At 44.6% G+C, this 22433-nt stretch overlaps 1 protein-coding gene across 12 annotated transcripts in view; it reads right to left on the bottom strand.

The window, feature by feature from the left end:
* pbx3b (pre-B-cell leukemia homeobox 3b) overlaps positions 1–22433 on the bottom strand; it is a 112846-nt gene that overhangs the window by 56113 nt on the left and 34300 nt on the right. The window lies entirely within an intron of this gene.

A 22433-nucleotide genomic window follows, 5' to 3' on the forward strand; every position in this document is an offset into this window, starting at 1 on the left:
CTGTTACAGTGTGTTATAGTGATGTCAGAATCACGAAAACAAGCTGTTTGCTGTTTAAATTCTAATAAGTCTAAGTGGACTGAGAAAGGAACACTGGTGTATATAGACTAAATTAAAGATTAAAAATAATTGTAATTGTATTTTTAAATTAGTTGTATAACTTTCAACAAAAACCCAGATTCCCACTTTTTTCTTTCTGTTCCACCACTTTGGAGCCCTTTGGAAAGTGTCTGTTGTCAGCAGATGTCATTCCACTGGAGACAAAGGAAATGAGAAGGGCTTTGGATATCATCAGCATAGAAATGAGCCCCTCTCTCTCTTTCCCTCTCGGTTTGCACCACAGTCCTAGCCCGGACCCCAGCCCGCGGCTCCAGCCACTGTGCTACCTTTTCAACTTGCAAATGACAGTGTCACCAAACGCTATCCTTCCATCAATCAAGTCAGGGGGGTCATGAATATACAAAAGGCGAACGTGGAGACTCGGCCACCTCCCGCAGCTTCGCTTGGCCCAATTATAAAGCTCTCTCTCTCTCTTTCTCTCGCGCTCCCTCGCTTTCCTTGTGCGTTGTTTGTTTTTATTTTAAAGGGTATGGTCACGTTCAGCCGTGGGCTAAAACAAGGTAGGTCAGGCATGGTGGCCCTTGTCAGAAAAGACTGCAAATGCAGGTACAGGCTGGATAGCCAATGTCATCTCTCTTTTGCGTCACTATTTCTCAGGCTTGGCCACAAGGAGTGGTACGGTAAGGAAAAGTGCACACAAGTTGGCGAACGGTCCACTAAGAATAGAATACAGAGTTCAACTGTACACACGCGCAAACAATTTAGCATGCGATCCCTTGATACACCATCCTCAACACAGGAACAACCCTACAGCCACCCCTCTCTCACTCTCGCTCTCCCTCGTTCTCTCTCCCCCTGGTCCAGCTGTCAGCTCCTAGCGTGTGCATTAGCATTCTAAGTGATCCACGGCTGCCTTCTGATGAATGTGTGTGTGTGGGTAACTAATGACCTCCTTGCTGCAAGTGGAACTGATAGTCAATGGCTGCCACTGATCAATAGCACAGAGCTGGGCCTGGCCACCGAGAAATCATTTCCAAGGCCAAAGACATCTCTTACACGCAGAGACAGCACGGCTATCATCAAAGGCATGGAGAGAGAGAGGAAGAGGGAGGTGGAGTGAGAGGGAATGGTCAGTTTCTAAAGAGAGAGAGAGAGAGAGAGAGAGAGAGGGGGGAGAGCAGGAAAAATGTTTTGACGTAGAATCTTAATGCATTAATTTGTCACTGTGCTGCAGTGGTTCGCAACTGATTTTTACGTGATGACCCAGAACTCGAAATTGTTTATTACACAAAAGTAAACAAAAATGTCATCGGTCGAACACTGAAACGCATTATTATTGCATTCTTTGGGGATGAAGGCATTTTATGCAACCTGCAGTTTAGCCTGAAATATTAATATTACTTTAATTGGACTTACAGCCATTGACATTAACAATAAAAAAATGGAAAGCTTTTACAAGTTAGCAAACCTATTTATCTTGCTATTCTAAATTGCTTCATTGCATACACATAATTTCATCCTGGTCTGGGCTTACTGTAAACATGACATAATTCACATATACTGAGAGCAAATAAAAGCAGTGGTAATATTTTACTAAAGCTTCCGGTCTAAATCGTCTTTGTCTTTTTAAAAGATAGCATTGTTCTATTAAAGTGACACTAGTAAGAGCTGGTATAAGTATAACTATAGTAAAGTGATTTTATTCCACCTTGTAAATATTGTTGTGACCTACTTTGCCCTGCACCAGGAAATATATGTTGGGGGAAAAACATCTGTTTATATTAAATGTAAGTATAGGATAGAATACAAAAAATAAATGTTCTAAAAGAGGCTTCTCACAGCTATGCCATAGAAGAACCATTCAAGAACTGTTCTTAAAAGAACCACGTCAAAGAACATTTAAATAATCTAAAGAACATTCCGTGCATCAGAAAGGTTCCATGGATGTTAAAAGTTCTTCATGGAACCATCAATACCAGTAAAGAACCTTTATTTTTAGGAGTATAAGATAAGATTGGATATTAAAAGAAAGGTCAACAAATAAGTAAAGTTGAAAAGAAAAGAAAAGAAAAGAAAAGAAAAGAAAAGAAAAGAAAAGAAAAGAAAAGAAAAGAAAAGAAAAGAAAAGAAAAGAAAAGAAAAAATTCCTGGAGTGAGAGATGTGAGAGGTCATGTTTCGAGGTCTGCCCTTGAGCTGTTTAGGAAGTGTTAATGTGACGGCAGAAACCACTGCAGCAACACACACACACACACACACAGGCCGATGGAGAGAAAGGAGAACCAGTGTGGGGTTAACGTCTGGCTCCGGCTCAGGGAAAATAAATTGCTTTAAATATGGAAGTGGACGTCGGAATGGTCCCTGCTAGAGTGGAGTGGGTTTGGGTAAACCAACAGTCTGTCGGCCGTAATTTATAGACAGCTATGATAAATACTATTTGTCCATGACAGTCACATGAAATAATAAACCTTGGCTCTGCTATAAACATTACCAAATCCTGACACTATTGATTTATAACGGCTAACACTGACATCAAACCAAACAAGTGACAGAAACAATGCCCGGGCTTTAGGCGCAGTTTGTCAACTATTAATACTGTCAGAGGGGGCTTTCGCTTTAGCTGGGAAAGCCTGTCGCCCAGTTGTCAGTCGACCATGCTGAGGAGGACGCGGGAGTGAGAGAGAGGGAATGTGCTGGAATTGCCAACAGGGGTCCTAGCGGCACGGCTGCATTAGCCCTAATTACCCCCCCACCCCACACACACACATGCCTAACCCCTCCTTCCTCTAAACGGCTCCTGCTCTGCCAGCCCCAACTTAAAATTGCATGTTAATTATGTAAATTATTAATTGGGCTGAGACTGCTGTTTATGGGATTTTGGACTTAATAACTGGATCAGCCCGCACCCCGAGCCTGACCTACGACAAGCCACGGCCAGTCAGTGAAAGTGACATTTTCCGAAACATTAGCTCCTCTACACACACACAAACACACACCTCTTCGGAAGGCTCACGGCGTGTATGAGAGAAGGGAGGGTTTTGTGCAGGTGGTGCTGTGTAAAACCCTATTTGGCTAAATTTGTGTTTCATAAAAGTATTTTATGATTTTAATCCAGTCCAAATTGAGCCTTATTAAAAATGATAAAGCAAAATCCCTATTCAGAATGTAATTGTTTTACATGGGATTTTATTGCAGTTTTCTCCCATAACTAGCAAGAAAATAAAAGAAAATTAAGAAAACTGCAGCCAATAGCTAATTTGAATATGTAAACATGTATTACATACAGTTATACATACAAATATCATTTATAACTTACACAAACCATGCAATACTCATACCACAGTGTTCAACACCGTCATGTGACTAATGAAGTAGTGAGAACAAATTTTCGGGTTTGAATGTTGACAGAACTGACTCGTCTCCAGTGATGTTTTATCACACAGAAGATGTAAAAATATCACAGGCGAAATACAGTCTTTTCAATGTGAATTCACATGGTTGGGAATTTTGCATAAGGGCGAATTTCCCGATTTCAGTTCGAGTTTTTGTGCGCAAATTCTCCTTATTGACCAATAGAAACCTGCTTATTTGGCTTGGAAGTTACTTTGGTGTAAGCAGTGCTTTGTGACTGTCTATTGACAGTGCACAATGGACCTTTTTTGCTAGCAAAACTTTGCAAAAAAACGCCAAAATAACGACTTTTCAACAATATCTAGTGATCAACAATATCACTGCTTCGAAGCTTAACAAATCTTTTGTTTCGAATCAGTTGTTCGGAGCGCCAAAGTCACGTGATTTCAGCAGTTTGGCAGTTTGATACGCGATCCGAATCACTGATTCGAAACAAAAATATTCTCGTCGCTTTATAATATTTAGGTTGAACCACTGTACTCACATATTTAACTGTTTTAAATATGTTTTGAGTACCTTTCTGGATCTTGAGAAGTTTGGTGACATTGCTGGCAATAGAGGCCTCATTGAGCCATCGGATTTCATCAAAAATATCTTAATTTGTCTTCTGAAGATGAACGGGAGTAGAATGACATGAGGGTGAATAATAAATGACATAATTTTCATTTTTGGGTGAACTAACCCTTTACGAAACAGTTACCCATCTGAATAGTGCTATATTACTTGTTCCCTTTCAGTCGGTCACGTTCGACGTACGTCAGTAGTGACCGACGAATTGGGATATCGCTAGAGAGACCCTATCAGCTTCGAGAAGACTAAAACAAGCCAATGAACATTGGCGTGCGATATTTGCATAACGCACCCCTCCCCATCCGGGGCATATAAAAGGGGGAGGAGATGCAATCGCACTCTGTCTTTCGCTTCGGAGCCAAGCTTTGGTGTCCTACGGCTGGGAAGATCTTCAAAAAAGAAGAAAAACAGCACTCTTACCGTGTTTGGCGCTACGACACTGCAGCGAGTCCACGAGCTTCCGGGTCCGGGCAGCAACATCGGCTGTGAGACAGCGTTCCGCTGTAATCCCAACATTGTTTGGTCTGCGATTTGGCCGGGTCCTGTGTGTGTGTGTTTTACACACTTCGTGACACTCCCTGTGTGTCTCATTCACAAAGAGCTGTGAGTTCCCCCTCTATTAGACTTTACAGACGAACCCTGCATCTGGGGAGATGGCATTTCGTCTGTGCGCTACTGGATGTGGTCGTTCCCTGGTCCCTGCTGATGGGCACAATCGCTGTATCACGTGCTTGGGCGTTCAGCACGCTGAGGCCGCGTTTGTAGATGGTTCATGTTCTCATTGTGGGAACATGACTATCGCGGTGCTGAGGTCGAGACTTTCGTTCCTTGGTTCTCAGGGAGCGGGGGTCCCCTCCCCTATGCCCCGTGCGGCCGTTTTCTCTGGCTTCGGTCGGAGTGACGGTTCGTCGGCGTGTAGGCAGGGTGACTTGAGGGTCACGGTTAGGGCTTCCCCGCCGAGCGTTGCTCCGCGGGCCCCTGCCGCCTCTACAGCACCGCAGCCAGTGGTGTTACCGCCGTGTCATGCTGGGCCCTCTTCGGAGCGTCCAGTATTGTCCTTCGGTGCACCTGCGGAGGACCAGATGTCGATCACGGTATCGGAAGGCGAGCACGAGTCCTCGGGAGAGGATGACTCGGCTGAGCCCCCGTCTCATGGCGTGGCGGCTGTGGCCGAGTCGGATCCTGAGTTGATGGCTGTGCTTTCCCGGGCAGCCGAGAGCGTCGGGCTCGCGTGGAACCCTCCACCCTGTCCCGGCCCCTCTCGGCTTGACGATTGGTACCTCGGGGCGGGCCGCGCTGGTCCTCAGCGTCCCGCCCCGATGCCTTTCTTCCCGGAGGTGCACGATGAGGTGACCAGGTCTTGGCGGACGCCGTATAGTGTTCGTTCGAGACCAGGCCCCTCGTCCGCCTTCACCACCCTGGATGGCGGTGAGGCTAGAGGCTATACGGGGATCCCTCCAGTCGAACGGTCTGTAGCGATGCAGTTGTGCCCTACGGCCGCCGGCTGGCGTGGTGACCCACGCCTTCCGTCCCGGGCCTGTAAGTTTTCTTCCTCTCTGACGGAGAAGGCTTATAGAGCTTGTGGGCAGGCCGCCTCCGCCCTGCATGCCATGGCCCTTTTGCAAGTATACCAGGCAAAAGCGTTATCGGAGATGCCGCAGGGTGGTCTTGACCAACATCTGTTGGGGGAGTTGCGCGCTGCCACCGATCTCGCCCTCCGGGCGACTAAAGTGACAGCACGCTCCGTTGGTCAAGCGATGGCTACTATGGTAGTCCAGCAGCGCCATCTATGGCTAAACCTGGCTGACATGAGGGAAGCCGATAAATATCGGTTCCTGGACTCCCCGTGTCCCAGGCTGGCCTATTCGGCGACGCGGTGGAGAGCTTCGCCCAACAGTTCTCCGCTGCCCAGAAGCAGGCTGAGGCAATTAAACACGTCTTGCCCCGCCGGCCCGCTGCTGCCTCCACCCCGCCGGCGGCGCAACCTCAGCCTGCTCGTCGCCGAGGGCGCCCACCCGCGTCGTCCTCCACCCCTGCTAAGTTGGCCAAGCAGCAGCCTCCACCAGCCAAACAGCAGGGAGCCGGCGCCGGCCGGGGCGCCCAGCCCGCTCAAGCCAAGCCAGGTGGCAAGAGGTCGAGGAAGTCGCGATCCTGAAGCGGGCGACCTGGAGGAGGAAGTTGCAGCTCTTCGGGGGGGATTCCATCTGCCCCTCCACTCCCGGGGGAGGGCCGGGAGAAACTTGTTGTGTCTGTCCCGCCGCTGGCTCTCCGGAGTCCAGCGGTACCCACCTTTTCACAGAAAGAGCTGTTTCCCTTCCATCCTCCAGGTCACAAGAGGGCGCGGTTGTCAGGACCCGGGGCTCTGCCTCGGTGTCCGCAGCCCCCTCTCATTTCGCCAGTGGGGGGCGCCCCGATGGTGCAGGCCGTACCACGTGTACTGTCTCCCATCGGTGCTGTCACCCCGCAGAATCTGACTCCACTTCGGGCCGCTGCGCTGTCCGAGTCGAGTCCCAGTATTCTGCCTCGCTGCCCCACTTCCGGTGCACCTGTGGTGCCCTTGGTCCCGCTCGTTCGGTGTCTGGAAGCCTGGTTAGCGCTTCCCAGCCCGTCCCGCTGGCTCATCCGCACTATCAGGCTCGGCTATGCGATTCAGTTCGCCCGGCGTCCCCCGGTGTTCAGAGGTGTCCACTACACTCAGGTGTCACTGGACAGTGCTCCTGTTCTTCGGGCGGAGATTGCTGTCCTCCTGGCGAAGGGTGCAATCGAGCCGGTCCCTCCAGCCGATATGAAGTCAGGGTTTTACAGTCCCTACTTCATTGTACCGAAGAAAGGAGGTGGGTTACGGCCAATCTTGGATCTGCGAGTCCTGAATCGGTCCCTTCACAGGCTGCCGTTCAAGATGTTGACGCAGAAACGCATTTTTCAATGCATCCGTCCCCAAGATTGGTTCGCAGCAATAGACCTGAAGGACGCTTACTTTCATGTCTCGATTCTGCCTCGTCACAGACCCTTCCTACGGTTTGCGTTCGAGGGTCGGGCATATCAGTACAAAGTCCTGCCCTTCGGGCTGGCCCTGTCTCCCCGCGTCTTTACGAAGGTTGCGGAGGCGGCCATTGTTCCCCTCAAGGAACAAGGCGTTCGTATTCTCAACTATCTCGACGACTGGCTTATTCTAGCCAGTTCGCGGGAGCAGTTGTGCGAACACAGGGATCTGGTGTTGGCTCACCTCAGCCGGTTGGGTCTTCGGGTCAACTGGGACAAGAGCAAACTCTCCCCCGGGCAGAGGATCTCTTATCTCGGTATGGAACTGGACTCGGTCGCCCTGACTGCGCAACTCACAGAGGAGCGCGTCCAGTCGGTGTTGAACTGCCTGAGTGCGCTCAAGTGCAGGACAGCGGCCCCACTGAAAATGTTTCAGAGGCTCCTGGGGCATATGGCATCCGCAGCCGCAGTCACGCCGCTCGGATTGCTTCATATGAGGCCGCTCCAACACTGGCTCCACGGCCGGGTCCCGAGATGGGCGTGGCAACGCGGCACGTTCCGTGTTTCTGTGACACTGAGCTGCCGCCGTGCCCTCACTCGATGGTCAGACCCCTCGTTCCTGCGGGCAGGAGTTCCCCTCGAACAGGTGTCCAGGCATGCTGTGGTTCACACAGACGCCTCGACCTCAGGGTGGGGCGCCACGTACAACGGGCATGCAGCCTCAGGTCTTTGGACGGGGCCTCAGCTGCATTGGCATATCAATTGCCTCGAGTTGCTGGCAGTTCGTCTTGCGCTGAGCCGCTTCAAGGAGCTGTTGTCAGGCAAGCACGTTCTAGTCCGCTCAGACAACATCGCGACCGTAGCGTACATCAATCATCAAGGTGGTCTACGCTCCCGCCGCATGTCGCAACTCGCCCGCCATCTCTTGTTATGGGGTCAGAAGCATCTGAGGTCGCTTCGTGCCATTCATGTCCCGGGTGTGCTCAACCGTGCAGCCGACGAGCTCTCACGGCAGCCTCCACTTGCGGGCGAATGGAGACTCCATCCCCAGGTGGTCCAGCTGATTTGGCATTACTTCGGCGAGGCTCAGATAGATCTGTTTGCCTCCCAGGAGAATGCTCAGTGCCAGTGGTTCTATTCCCTGACCGCAGGTACCCTCGGCACGGATGCACTGGCACACAGTTGGCCCCGGGGTCTTCGCAAGTATGCGTTTCCCCCAGTGAGCCTTCTTACTCAACTCTTGTGCAAGCTCAGGGAGGATGGGGAGCAGGTCTTGCTGGTGGCCCCTTATTGGCCCACCCGGACTTGGTTTTCGGACCTGATGCTCCTCACGACAGCCCCTCCCTGGCCCATTCCTCTGAGGAAGGATCTTCTGACTCAGAGAGGGGGCACCCTGTGGCACCCGCGTCCCGACCTGTGGAACCTCCACGTGTGGTCCCTGGACGGGATGCGGAGGTTCTAAGTGATCTCCCGCAAGCGGTTGTAGACACTATCACTTCCGCAAGAGCTCCTTCCACTAGGAGTCTCTATGCGTTGAAGTGGAACCTGTTCGTTGACTGGTGCTCTTCTCACCGAGAAGACCCCCGATCATGCTCGGTCAGATCCGTGCTTTCCTTCCTGCAGGAGGGTCTGGAGCGAAGGCTGTCTCCCTCCACCCTCAAAGTGTATGTTGCCGCCATTGCCGCACATCACGATGCAGTTGATGGGAAGTCCTTGGGGAAGCACGATCTGGTCGTCAGGTTCCTGAGGGGAGCGAGGAGACTGAATCCGCCTCGTCCCCCCTCCATACCCTCTTGGGATCTCTCCTTAGTTCTTTCATCCCTTCGGCGTCATCCCTTCGAGCCCTTGCAATCAGTCGAGTTAAAAGTACTGTCCCTTAAGACCGTCCTCCTGGTTGCATTGGCCTCACTCAAGAGGGTAGGGGACCTGCATGCATTTTCGGTCGACGAATCGTGCCTGGAATTCGGGCCTGGTGATTCTCACGTTTTCTTGAGACCCCGGCCTGGATATGTGCCCAAGGTTCCTACCACTCCCTTCAGAGATCAGGTAGTGAACCTGCAAGCGCTGCCTTCGGAGGAGGCAGACCCAGCCCTGGCTTTGCTCTGTCCAGTCCGCGCTCTGCGCGTTTACGTGGATAGAACTCGAAGCTTCAGGACCTCAGAGCAGCTCTTTGTCTGTTACGGAGGCCAGCAGAAAGGGAAGGCTGTCTCCAAGCAGAGGATGGCCCACTGGATTGTGGATGCCATCGCCCTGGCTTATGATTCCCAGGGCGTGCCTTGCCCGTTCGGGTTGAGAGCCCACTCCACCAGAGGAGTGGCCTCTTCCTGGGCGTTGGCTCAGGGCGCCTCGCTGACAGATATCTGTAGAGCTGCGGGCTGGGCGACACCAAACACGTTTGCTAGGTTTTATAGCTTACGTGTGGAACCGGTTTCTTCCCGTGTACTCGCTTCCACGAGCCGGTAGACGCGTTGAACCTGTTCTATGTGTCGGCTTGCAATGCCATTCCCGCCCTCTGGGCTGGATACGTGCATCTTTGACTCCAGTCGTGTTCCCCGATCGGTGAACCCTGTCGAGTTCCTCCGCCTCCCCTTTCGGCTCGGACATTGCGGAGTGTCTGATGCCAGACCAACATCCATCTTCGATGTTGTCTGTTGGTTGGGTTCCATATGTTGCAATCCCTCTAGGTGAGTGACTCCATATGTGTATTGTCCACGGTTACTCCCTACGGTGAGCCCGTGTCTTCCCCTTAGCAGGGTTTCTGCTGTCACCTGCCAGATGAGTCTCCCCCTACTCAGGTGGAGCCATCCCAGGGACTCATATGCGTTCTGCCCTTCGGGCCAGGCCATATGTTCCACGTAAATTCCTTCCCCACTGGGTGGGTAGTGGCTCCGCAGCGCCCCCCTACGGGTTCGCTTCCCCAGTGTAGTCTAGTTTACTTAGTGGGTATATCGGAACAGCAGTAGACTTCCCGGCGTAAGCTCGCCCCCTTCACCGTCCCAATTGGTGCGACGGGCGGCTGAGCTTGCGCTGGGCACTGGAAGGGGTTCGTAACTGTGGCGTTTTATTTGGGATCCCAATTCGTCGGTCACTACTGACGTACGTCGAACGTGACCGACTGAAAGGGAACGTCTCGGTTACGTATGTAACCCTCGTTCCCTGAAGGAGGGAACGGAGACGTACGTCCCGTCGCCACAGTTTCTGTACCCTCGCTGTTGTGCGGACACCAGTTGTCTCCTCAGCGAAAAACAGAGTGCGATTGCATCTCCTCCCCCTTTTATATGCCCCGGATGGGGAGGGGTGCGTTATGCAAATATCGCACGCCAATGTTCATTGGCTTGTTTTAGTCTTCTCGAAGCTGATAGGGTCTCTCTAGCGATATCCCAATTCGTCGGTCACTACTGACGTACGTCTCCGTTCCCTCCTTCAGGGAACGAGGGTTACATACGTAACCGAGACGTTTTCCAATGAACTGTCTCTGGCTGTGGTTTATTATTTTTACTATTTTTTGACTAAATATTGTAACTAAAGCTAATGTTTTTGTTAAGCCGCTTAGTAAATCTACTTAAATGTAGGCATTTTTTCCAACTTTCTCAATAATAATAATACAAATAATAATAATAATAAAAAAATCTTGATAAAAAAGTAAATAAAACAAAGAGAGGCCGATCACAGACAACAATCGTTCTTTGTTTGATTTCAATCGAGAGAGGGTCAGGAAGATAGTATGATATAGGGATAGAGGGAAAAGTGAGAGTGAAAGATAGAGGGAGATACTAGTATCTCATTTCATGGCTGTCCAGGACTGTCCGAGGATCTGAATATACACACCTGTGACAGGCGGTGCTCGAACCCTGTCGACACCTGCCATGAGAAACCAGCTGAACCCAGTGCATACTCCATGAACCCTAAACGTTCACAGACACTCAAATTCAGACTCACCTCAAGCACACGCCTCCTGAACATCCCGACCCATTTGGCAGTGCCTTCTTATGTAGTGTCCGATGCTTCGGTGACTGAATAACCCTGTAACTGATACCATCAGATAACTCTAGCCTGGAGCTCCGTTTCAGCAAACCAACCCACAACAAACAAATCATTACAGATCACCATGACCACATGAGCCTTGTAAGGAAATCCACATTTCAGAATAGAACTTTTAAAAGAACTTTTTTTTTTTCTTTTAAAAGCAGTCTGGGTTGTCCCTTTCCAAAATCTTACCGTGAAAACACTTTAGGGAAAAAAGAAACCTTAGCCATCATAAACCATTACTGTTAACACCCCAATAAAAAAGTGAATGTGAAAAAAAAAAAAAAAAAAAAGTTGGAGTAAGGGAAATTCCAGAAGCGTTCATCACTGACACATACGCACAGTGCGTGAGTCATATATCACGGTCCGTCCGCACTAGCCGGGCTTAACTCGGCCGCTGCCAACATCTCGTCTGCGGCTCACCGGGCCCCTGAGACTTGAAGCAGGGCTTCCTGTACGGGGACTGGGGCTTGATTCAGTGCACAGACAGACATGCATGAGCGAGAAAGCGCTACACAACACCCTCGGGCTCTAGCAAAGAATCTCTGCAGCCAAAAAGTCCCACATTAGGGGACTGTGTAAATATTTTCTTTCCCTTTTCTTGCTCTCGACGTCTGTACGAAAATGCCTTGAGGTGTTTTTTCCCTGTAGAGAACCTGGATATTGTTGTAGGTTATATGACCGCAACTGATTATATAAACAAATAAACTTAATTATACATAAAAGCAATTTATCTTAAAAGTCAGTGTAAATATTACTTAAAAAAAAAAAAAAAAAACTCTTTACGTAATTGGGTGTTCCTTCAACTTCGGGCACTGTTATGTCCCAGTGGTTGAGCTTTATTAAAATTAAAATATTTAAACATTCTTTTTGTTATATGAATGTCCTCCCTGGAAATTGTTTTCATACACTGTAAAAAATTATTTTCATGAATTTTTATCACAACATTATGTCAAATCAATTTATCTTTTGTCAACTCAATTTAGATTATTAATTTGGTTCAGATAACATAATATTTTGAGTTTCTGTTAAACCAATCGCCTTCATTGTATTAACTCAAAATTCTAAGGCAACCAGGAAACTTACTATTTAAAGTTAAACCAACAATTTGTTTTAACAGTGTACCTTCATCATTTATTTTTGCTACTTTTCAAATTACTTTTATGTATCGATTTTGTTTTACCCACATCACAAACAGACTTTCAATACTTAACTATAACCCATTCTTAAATTATGAATTACTACATTTAAAAAATTCTAAACCAAACAAAGAATTACAATAAATACGCCATTTTAATATTCAAAAATTTTCAAAAATTACAGCTGTCATTTCCACCACAACCAAGAATTTGGCCTTAATATTTTCCCCCTAAAAGACCTTGAGACATGTAATGTGTGAAGAATTAAGGTAAATTTTACATGTAAAATTAGTATAATTGTATTAATATTTTACAGAATATTTTCTGTAAATCTTATTTTATTAATATAAAAATAGTAATTACGACAAGCCATAATATATAAAAAATATTTAAACAAATATTATGTAATTGTTAATTTAGGATACACAAAAATAAACAAATTTAGCCTTAGCAAGACAAAGGAATCGTCCATGCTATATTAATACATAAACTGAGATGTGGTGAAAATCACACTGTGGTGGAAACGGTCATGGTGTTTCAGAAACAGTTACAAAAATTACATAATTATACTGTGAGGCATTAGTGGACACATTAAATCAGCTAGTAAGACTGTAAAAAAGTCTGTTTTCAGAGAGTTTATTTTCTAAGTCCACAGGGCCAAAAGTACTTATTGTTAAAGAATCACCCAGTTGTGCTTTTAAAAACAAATGTAATCATTTAGTTGCTGTAATTCGCCTACCTCACCAGTTAGCAGCTACTAAAGGTTTTGCTTACAATGCGAACATGTAATCCAAGCTCTTTTCTGAAAGCTGTGGTCATTTGTGCAAATGGTTTCTTCTTTCAGGAACAGTAGCAGAAAGAGAAAACGACCAGCATGCTAAAAGGAGCTGGGAAGTGCACATCGGTATGTAAAGGATCTCCCCGCAGCTGAAATGGTAAGACAGCATGAGGTTGAGCTGTGCAATGGCCCTTGACCATCATAAAAGGCAGCTGAAATTACATCTTTTGATTTATATACTAAGAAGACAAACTTCGAATAATTATAAATATAGACATGCAAACAGAGTACGAGCTGCTTTCTCTGTCAAACACAGCGAATCCGTACATACTCTGTTCTGAAATACAGCTTAGGTTGACCTGTAAAAGAAACCAAACAAACACGATGCTTGTGTGGTTTATTTTAATTTCAGCTCAATTGTTCGCAGGGCACATTTAAATTATAGTTTGATTAGAGCTGAGGAGAAGGTACTGTAAATTCTCTTCTCCTTGAATGTTTGCTGCGATTCCTCTAAAATGGGAAATATTGATCAGGGTGATTTCCCTGGGCACCCAAAGATTGGAGAGAGAGAGAGAGATAACTTAAGACACCCAACAAAACAAAATAAAGCAACAAAGCCTCAAGACATGGAAGGGCCATAAAAATGTAATGTTAAAAGCTTAAAAGTCATTGTTGAAATCAATAAATAAGATCATTGAAAAGATCACTGCATGCATGGACACAACATACACAATCATATCCGGGATCACTCGATTTTAACTACTATAAAAATACGTCTCCACAGGAAAACGTTGAGCATCAAGCTCGCAGACCGATTACAAAATCGTACAAAAAGCTAATAAGAGTTTCACTGTCCTAAGTTCAAACAGCCTGGCAAGTCTACAAAAGAGCATATCATGTGCAGACACATCAGCCTCAATGTGCATTTGATCAAAGAGGCTGATTTTCGTGGTGCCAATCAATACATTCAATCAGCTTTGCCGTGGATGCTTGTCTTGGCTGAACTTGAATAGAGACACATTTTTTTCATTGTTTATTTTCCCTCCCTCTCAGACAGATGAGCTTGCATGAAAGGCATCAGCTTGACAAGTGCAGGTAAAGGATGGCCAGACAATTGCTTGGGAATCAGGCAGTTGTTGATTTTACATTATTAATTAGAGACGTGCAAGGCCATCGGGGCCCCCGGTGCCATGGGAACGGGTCATTATCATAGAGCGACGCGCAGCGTACCACGCACATTGATTGACGTGCCGAAGGCTGAATTGATTGTTAGGAAGCACAATCGATGTGTATCAACCAATGGGATCCTTTCTTAAAGTTTAAAGCTTTAACCCTTTGCTAAAGGTGCAGACAATTTCGGCGAATTTTGCAGACAAAAAAAGTTAATTGTCTATTATCACTAATGCATAATGCAAATCTCACACAGAAGTCAATTTGATCGCAAGGATTCCTATAGAGCGGTGCAGGTATGATGTCAGAACCCGGAAGACTAATTCGCCGTTGGTTCCTTCGAGATTTTCCTATGGGGTTTTATAATGGGATTTTTCGATTTATGTGTAAGATAAAGCCAGTGGTAAGCATAACTTGACTATACTTTGACGTTTTGTTCTACAATGTAAATTACACACACATAGTAAAAAACGTGAATTTTGAAAATGTATGTTTTTAATAAATAACTTGATAAGAAAGTCATCGTATCCGTCAAAGTATTGTCAAGTTATGTTTACCACAGGTTTTATTTTACTCATAAATTTGAAAACCCCATTATAAAACCCTGGAAAATCTCAAAGGAACAAGCAGCGAATTAGACTTCCAGGTTCTGACATCAACTATTGAAGTGACTGAATTTCGCCCACAAACAAACTGGCCAAACAATGGTAAACGTGACGGCACCTTGACTCTCAGTGTAATGTACTTGCACTGTACCTAATACATTGAAATACAACAAAAGTTTAAATTTTTGCATAGAGCCTCTAGGGAGGGGTTATTAGTGTAAACTAGCTATCCGTCTACTCACTAGCTGATTAGTGAGACTGACTAGTTTTAATTTTCTTTTCTTTAAGTTATGATTTTTAGTGCATTTATTAGTATCCTAGCATTGTGCTGTGCTTTCGCTGTTAGGCAGTTTGAGTACAACCCTTTCGGAAAAACAGTTTCAAGTTTAAGGCGCCATAAATACAGCTATATATATTTAGACAGATGTAATTGGTGTTGTGTTGTGCTGGTTTTTGAGCGTCCTGCTGTGAGCATTGCACTTTTCGACTGGTGTGTTGAATTCAAAAATATTCCAACACTGAAAAATAAGTCCCTGTAATCTGTTCCATTCGGATACATCAAGATAGTTTTGATTTTCTTATGTAAATGCCCCACTAGAAAACATGTCTGCCAGGTCAGGTGATCCTGAAAGCAGACTACTTGTTAAGAGCTTTCTTAAGATCGAATTGTTGACTGGTCATTTAGGTGACTTAGCACATTCCCAAAATCATCACCACCAGTGAGACATAATTACATTTCCAATAAAACCCACACTGAACAGCCGAGGTAAAATAAACGCTGTGAACATGCGGCATTTCTACTTTGAGAGACTTGTTATAAAACAGAACGGCCGGGGCACTGAGCAGCTGGCATCAGCCAAACACTTCTACTGAGACCAGTGCCAGTTTCCAATCGCCCTAAGCGCCAACCCCGCGCCAAGCCTGTAAACAGCCTTTATCAGCAGTAATGGTGGCATAATCCCAGCTAAAGAGGAAGCGGCATATGGCCCAGGCTTTACAAATGCAATCCCAACAAAGTAACGGGACTCACAGAGGAGGGGTTAACAGTAATGACCATTTAAACAAAACTGTGTCAACACTTTATTTATTTATTATTTTTAAATTGATTTACTCAGCCTCATGTTGTTCCAAAACTAAACCCAATAGTGACCTGAAAGATATTTCAAGCTGAAAGCTATATTTCAAGTCTTCTGAAGCCAAACAATATTAGAATTGACAGCCATGGTCACCATTCACTTTCAATCTATAGAAAAGTGCAGCTTGGACATTATGCTAAACTTCTTCTATTTTTGTTTTCCACAGAAGAAAGCAAGCCATTTAGGTTTGGAAAGACTCTTCTGTTAACCATCAGAATACGTAATAGTTTCATAAAGCTAAATCGTATGAAAAGTTGACAGTATAAAGTAAACATCACATGCTGACTAAAACTAGAGTTTTGCGTTTCTCAATATCAACCGCCTAACCAAATCCAGCACAACAGAGGATTCAATCACTTTCTACTGCCTCTGCACATTTGATTAAGATGTATCTTCAATAAGTCAGACTGACAGTAGTCTGCTCTGATGTGTGAAGCATTGCGCTGCTGAATCTATATCTGTATTGTCAGCTTTCTCTGGATCCCTCCTTCATTAAACCCATCAAGCTTTCCTTTTTGATCACAAGTCCAGGAAGATGGATCTTCAGCCGTGGGATGGCGGGCACTTGCCAAGTCCTTTTCTAAACACCCCACCCCCAGCGCACGTACCTTTCCCCATTGATTTTTTTCTCAGCGACTGCCACCATTCATTGTTTGTGACATTCTACTGTCGACTCTTTAACACCCGTCAACCAAATCAATTTCATATTTTTTGTCAACGTCTGGCTAGAGGATGGCTCCTATTTGAAAGGACTGACGTCTGATTTAGGAGGTTGATTTTCAGCAACAGTTTTAGCCTTGAGTTTTATGAGATTTGTAAAGTCAGCCAAACGTGTTGGTTTGAAAATACATAATGGAGCGGAAAACGTTTTTTAAAGCATTTTCAACTTATCCGAGTCTGTCGCTTTGCCACAGCATGTGTCTGTCAGTCAGGTTATTACAATAGAACAATGACAGCAATGATCGTCCAAACTGACCTTGACGTTTCCTGAGAAATTTCTTAGGCTAATATTTGATAAGGACATTAAGAGAGATGGGTAAAGAGATGAATATTCTTCAGTCAGCACGCTCCGCCTGGAGACAGACTCTAAGGGGGGGGTATACAGGTCGCTCCGGGTACGTGCTGGTCACTCTTAGTTGTCAGGACTGATTTATTGCCTCCTAGCTGTTCAATTTCGCATTTCGTCCTCGTCATATCCCTGCCTCGTGATCATTCGCCGCTGACCCTTGTAGGGCAGCCCGGGAATATTGATAAAACAATTATCTGCTCGCCGTTCATTTGATTTTCCATTTCAATTACGGATTGGAGAAGGCAAAAAGAAAAAGATTGCGCCATTGATTTTTTTCTCCCTTCTTCCCCTTGCCCTCTCTCTCTCCCTTTCTTTCTGATGGTGTTTTTCAAGTGACATGACATGAATGCATGGGCTGTGCTCTCCATGTATGTAGTATTTAGTATTTTCACATTCGTAGTATTATGCTACATTGCTTCAATACAGGGTGTATATATTATTATATAAATTTTACACCCACACACAGTATAATACATATTTGAAAGAAAGAAATCCCAAGTGAATGAGAGAGAAGCACAACAACACACACAAAAAGGGAGACAGGGATGAGAGTAATTCCCTTCATATCATCCACAGCAGAGCTGCTCTAAGCACTCGTTCACCTCTCTCAATCACACGTCTCACATGAATGCAGACATGGTGTTACACAAAAGAGAGGGCAGCTTTAATCTCCTCATCTCTCAACCAATGTCTGCTGTGGGGAGATAAAGAGGAGGAGTGGCTATCCCTAAAGACAGGGGAAGATGTCTGCTATAGAGCCTGTACATGGCCTGACACCAGGAGTGAGATCTCTACGCTTACTCCAGACTGGGAGGCCTGTTTCTGAAAGTTCTTAACAAAACACCACTGTAATCCTAAACTGGGAAACATTATTTTCTTGTTCTTTAAACCAGGGGGTTTCAAAATGTAGTTTCAAAATCTATAATCTAAATGAAAAATCTAAAAACAAATGTACAAAATGAAAAATGATTATTAACCATTGTTGGACACACTTTACTTTAGGGTCCAATTCTCACTATTAACTAACCATTAACTATGACTTTTGCCTTAATAAACTCCAAATTGCTGCTTATTAGTAGTTAGTAAGGTATTTGTTAAGTTTAGGTATTGGGTAGGATTAAGGGATGTAGAATATGGTCATGCAGAATAAGGAATTAATAAGTACTAATAAACAGCCAATATCCTAGTAATATTAAGTCCCTTTAAGACGAGTAATTTTACTCAGTGGCTATCTTTGAAACGCCTCTCGGGCATGCAAGTGCAGCTCCTATCTCTTTGAATGGGGAAACATCAAATTCTCTAAAGCTGTTCGCCAAGCTTTCGATTAAATTTCATATTTGAGATCACCAATGAAATCTGACAACAACATAAATTTTGTTTCTAAATACTCAAATCATGACAAAAAAACTATATTTTTCCTGGATCAAGCTAATGCGCATGCGCAGTCCTAAGTATGCGTCTAGAAGTGGGCATCTGACTAATTTTAGGAACTGGAACTTCTAACGGCCACTGAAGTGAAGCAACGACTTTATCAATCGGTGATTGGCTCTTATGTAGAAGGCGGGACTTATTCCACCATATTGCCTGTTGCACTTTCTCCCATTCATAATAATACAAGTGCACCGTCTTTCTATTTATAAAGTCTTTGGTAATATGCATCCTAATAAGGAACTAGATAATAGTGAGAATTGGACCCTCAACTAAAATGTTACCCTATTGTTTGTATTGAAGATACAGTTCCAGGAATCACAAAATTAATTTTGGTAAATGTAATTCATCAAAACTCCCAGTTTCTGTACATAAATAAAGTTTGAAAACAGAAGCTTTGTCATAATTACAGCAAAAATGCCAGACCCTATAGGGTTCCTTTGAGTCGAAAGGGTTGAGAACCACCATTCTTCATCTAACAATAACAGTGGGGAAAAATGATACCATGTCAACTTAATTTCAAGTAAATAATTTCAAGATAATATCTGAATAATTTGATTTGGCTTCAATACAGTAACAATCAAAAAGTCAATTATTCAACTTAGAAAACAACATGTTTTTCTCCAACAGTATAAATGGGTCTTTATTCAAGAAAATATATAGCAGACCCTATATTTTAGGAAGTTCCTTTGAAGAGCCTATAATGAAACATCAACCATATGGCCAACTCAAGAACTCTATACAGCGAAAATATGGTTCTTGACAAGAACAGGGCTTCAGCTGAAGCTAAAGTGCTGCAAAAAAACACTCAAACACATTTAACACTTCATTTAAGTGTGTGAGGTAAATCTCTTTGAAAGAAGTGATATGGCAACACAGCTCAGTACATCAGACTCAAAGACATCGAGCCTTACATTGATTGAAATCGCAGAATTGTTTGGATTCGAGCACTTTGAAATCAAATCAAACTCTGGCTTTTGAAACAGAGCAGTGGCGTCAGATGAAAATGGAGAAGTACTTTAGTACTTTGACTTTCATATAAATGGAGAGAGAGAGAAGGCCATGAGAAGTGAGTTCATTACAGTATAAGACTCAATAGATTCTCTGTAAATGATTTGGAACATTGATAATGGGTTAAGGCCCAATGGGAATCATGCTCAAATAGCCCTGTGGGAGCCTGGGAAAATCTGCTTCAGCTGAAGTAGCCGGCTCCTCGCCAAAACCCTCAGCCCAGGAGGAGTGGAGGGGCACGGTTTGTGTGTGCGAGAGAGAAAGACAGAAAGAGAGAGAGAGAGAGAGAGAGAGAAATATCTGCACATGCACCGAGAGAGCTTTTCACAAGGTGAACTCAAGAAAAGAGATAAAAGAAAACATCCTCACTCTAGGAATCTTCAGTCAAGACTGCTATCCGGCTACAGCGTTGAACATGATCAGAGGGATCCACATACTGGAGGCCAGGACTGATGATAATGCAATGGCTGGTCAGTGATCCAGCACGGGCACTCCAACTGTACGCTCTTTCTCTTCCCACACACACACACACACACACACGCTCCTCTTGCCCTGCGCTCCACTGCACACTAACACCTCTGGGGGAATTCACATGAATGACCTTAAGGAAGTTTGGCTTTGATCAAAGTTTAAGCTGGGTAGCATAAAAGATCAGCATGTCCTTTAGATATACTGAAAATAAATTGCTTTCTTAATCAGTACTTTAGTCTTGTTTTCCAGTAAAAAACCTAAACATGCTTAAAACAAGACAAATATACATAAGAAACAAAACTGAGTCAATTATGACTTGTGTTCAAAGAATCGTAATTGAGTACATTTTTAACTCCTTTAGCGTCAATTTTGCTTCAAGTAAATTTATTTAGTTAAGGATATTTTAGCAAACAAGACAAGAATACTGATTTTCATTGTGAAACTTTTCCTTAAGATCTTTGGAAAGGAGAAACTCCCAGAACCGCACTTAAAGTTCCCCTCCAAAACAGGATTACCCACAGCAATTACGCTAATGAACTAGCTAATGTAACAAAGCATAAAGATCTGTCCTCTCCAGGCCTCTTCTCTGTTTCATTATGGCTGTTTTGAAACACTTAACTCAGGACAAGACCGGGCCATTGCGCTGTTTATCCGGGCCGTAATGTTAAACATATGCCGAGTATTGAATATCATAGGGGCCTTGGTGCTCAGTTTCAAAGCAGTCCTTCAAAGTGACATTTCATGTTGTCATACTCTCATGTTGGTGTTTTCCTTGATGATACAGGAAATGATTTCATAAATTTGCAGAGCACAATGGAGCGCTTTGTCCGAGATGGTCCTCTGTAAAATAACACTTCCTCCGCGGTCGCTGAGACACAGAGAGGACTCTTGTTTTAAAACTGTGCATGAGGAGGAGAGATTGAAAAAGAGAGCCAGGGCCCGACGTCCATTTGTATGGCTGTGAGTTTTATTGTTCTCACGGCCCCCTCAAAATGTCCCACCTCCTCTACCCCCACACACACAAACACACTTCCCAGCTCCTGATTCAACTCTTCTGCTCTGCTCATGGCTGCCTTTTTCATTTAAACACATTATCGGGCCCCAAATTTCACTTCAATATCACCTCATCTCTCCATAGTACATTAACCCTTGCCAATTGCATTCCAAATGACCCCATTACAGTCTGCTTTCACACTCTGCAGTAATTCTGCCCCATTCACGACACACACACACACACACACACACACACACACACACACACACACACACACACACACACACACACACACTCATTCCATGTTCCGCACCCCTGTTGAGGCGTATGGCCACTGACCACAGAAACACCTACGAGCAAGGCATAGCAGGTGTCATGAGCATAGTTTAATGAACAATCAAAAGTGAAACAGTTTTCGCATTCACAGTTGGAAACGTCAGTGTGCACCGTCATCAGAAGTAGGAACGTTCCAAGTTTGTGTTGGATTTCATAATGTATACTAGCCTCTTTAAGATCTCCTAAAAGGATTTGTTCACTTCAGAATGAAAATTTCCTGATAATTTACTCACCCCCATGTTATCCAAGACGTTTATGTCTTTCTTTCTTTAGTTGAAAAAATAATAAAGGTTTCTGAGGAAATCATTCCAGGATTTTTCTCCATATAGTGGATTTCAACGGGTTGAAGGACCAAAGTTCAGTTTCAATGCAGCTTCAAAGGACTCTACATGATCCCAGCCGAGGAATAAGGGTCTTAACTAGCGAAACGATTGGCCATTTTCTAAAAAAAATAAAAATTTATATACTTTTTAACCACAAATGCTCGTCTTGCGCTAGCTCTGCGATGCGCCATGCATTACGTAATCATGTTGAAAAGGTCGCGCCTGATGTAGGCGGAAGTACCACGGTAGGGCGAAAAACTCCATCTCATTTTCTCCTCCAACTTCAAAATCGTCTGACATCATTGTTTTACCTTTTTTTTGTAAAGGCCGTTTGACTTAGTCTTTGCACGTTTGCGTTGTAAACACTTGCCCGGTACTTCCGCCTATGTCATGCGTGACCTTTCCAACATGGTTACGTCATGCGCGGGGCATTGCAGATCAGTGCAAGATGAGCATTTGTGGTTAAAAAGTATATAATTTTTTTTTTTTTTTAGAAAATGACCAATAGTTACACTAGATAAGACCCTTATTCCTCGGCTGGGATCGTGTAGAGCCCTTTGAAGCTGCATTTAAACTCCAGTTTGGACCTTCAACCCATTGGTAGCTGTTGAAGTCCACTATATGGAGAAAAATCCTGGAATGTTTTCCTCAAAAAACTTTCTTTTCAACTGAAGAAAGAAAGACATAAACATCTTGGATGGCATTGGAGTGAGTACATTTTAATTCTGAAGTGAACTAATCCTTTAAACCTCTCAGTCACAGATGGGATGCTTGCTAACTATTGACAAACCTTCTGATTCATATTGCACACAAAAATGACAAGAGCTCACTCAAAACGACAATTTCCGTTCTCATTGGTTTGCTTTACGAAGTTTCTAGTAATGCACAGGTGCACAGGTTTTTATTAGTCTGATGAGAAAGAGAAA

This window comes from Megalobrama amblycephala, linkage group LG12 (assembly GCF_018812025.1).
Source record: "Megalobrama amblycephala isolate DHTTF-2021 linkage group LG12, ASM1881202v1, whole genome shotgun sequence".
Classification (NCBI taxonomy): Eukaryota; Metazoa; Chordata; class Actinopteri; order Cypriniformes; family Xenocyprididae; genus Megalobrama; species Megalobrama amblycephala.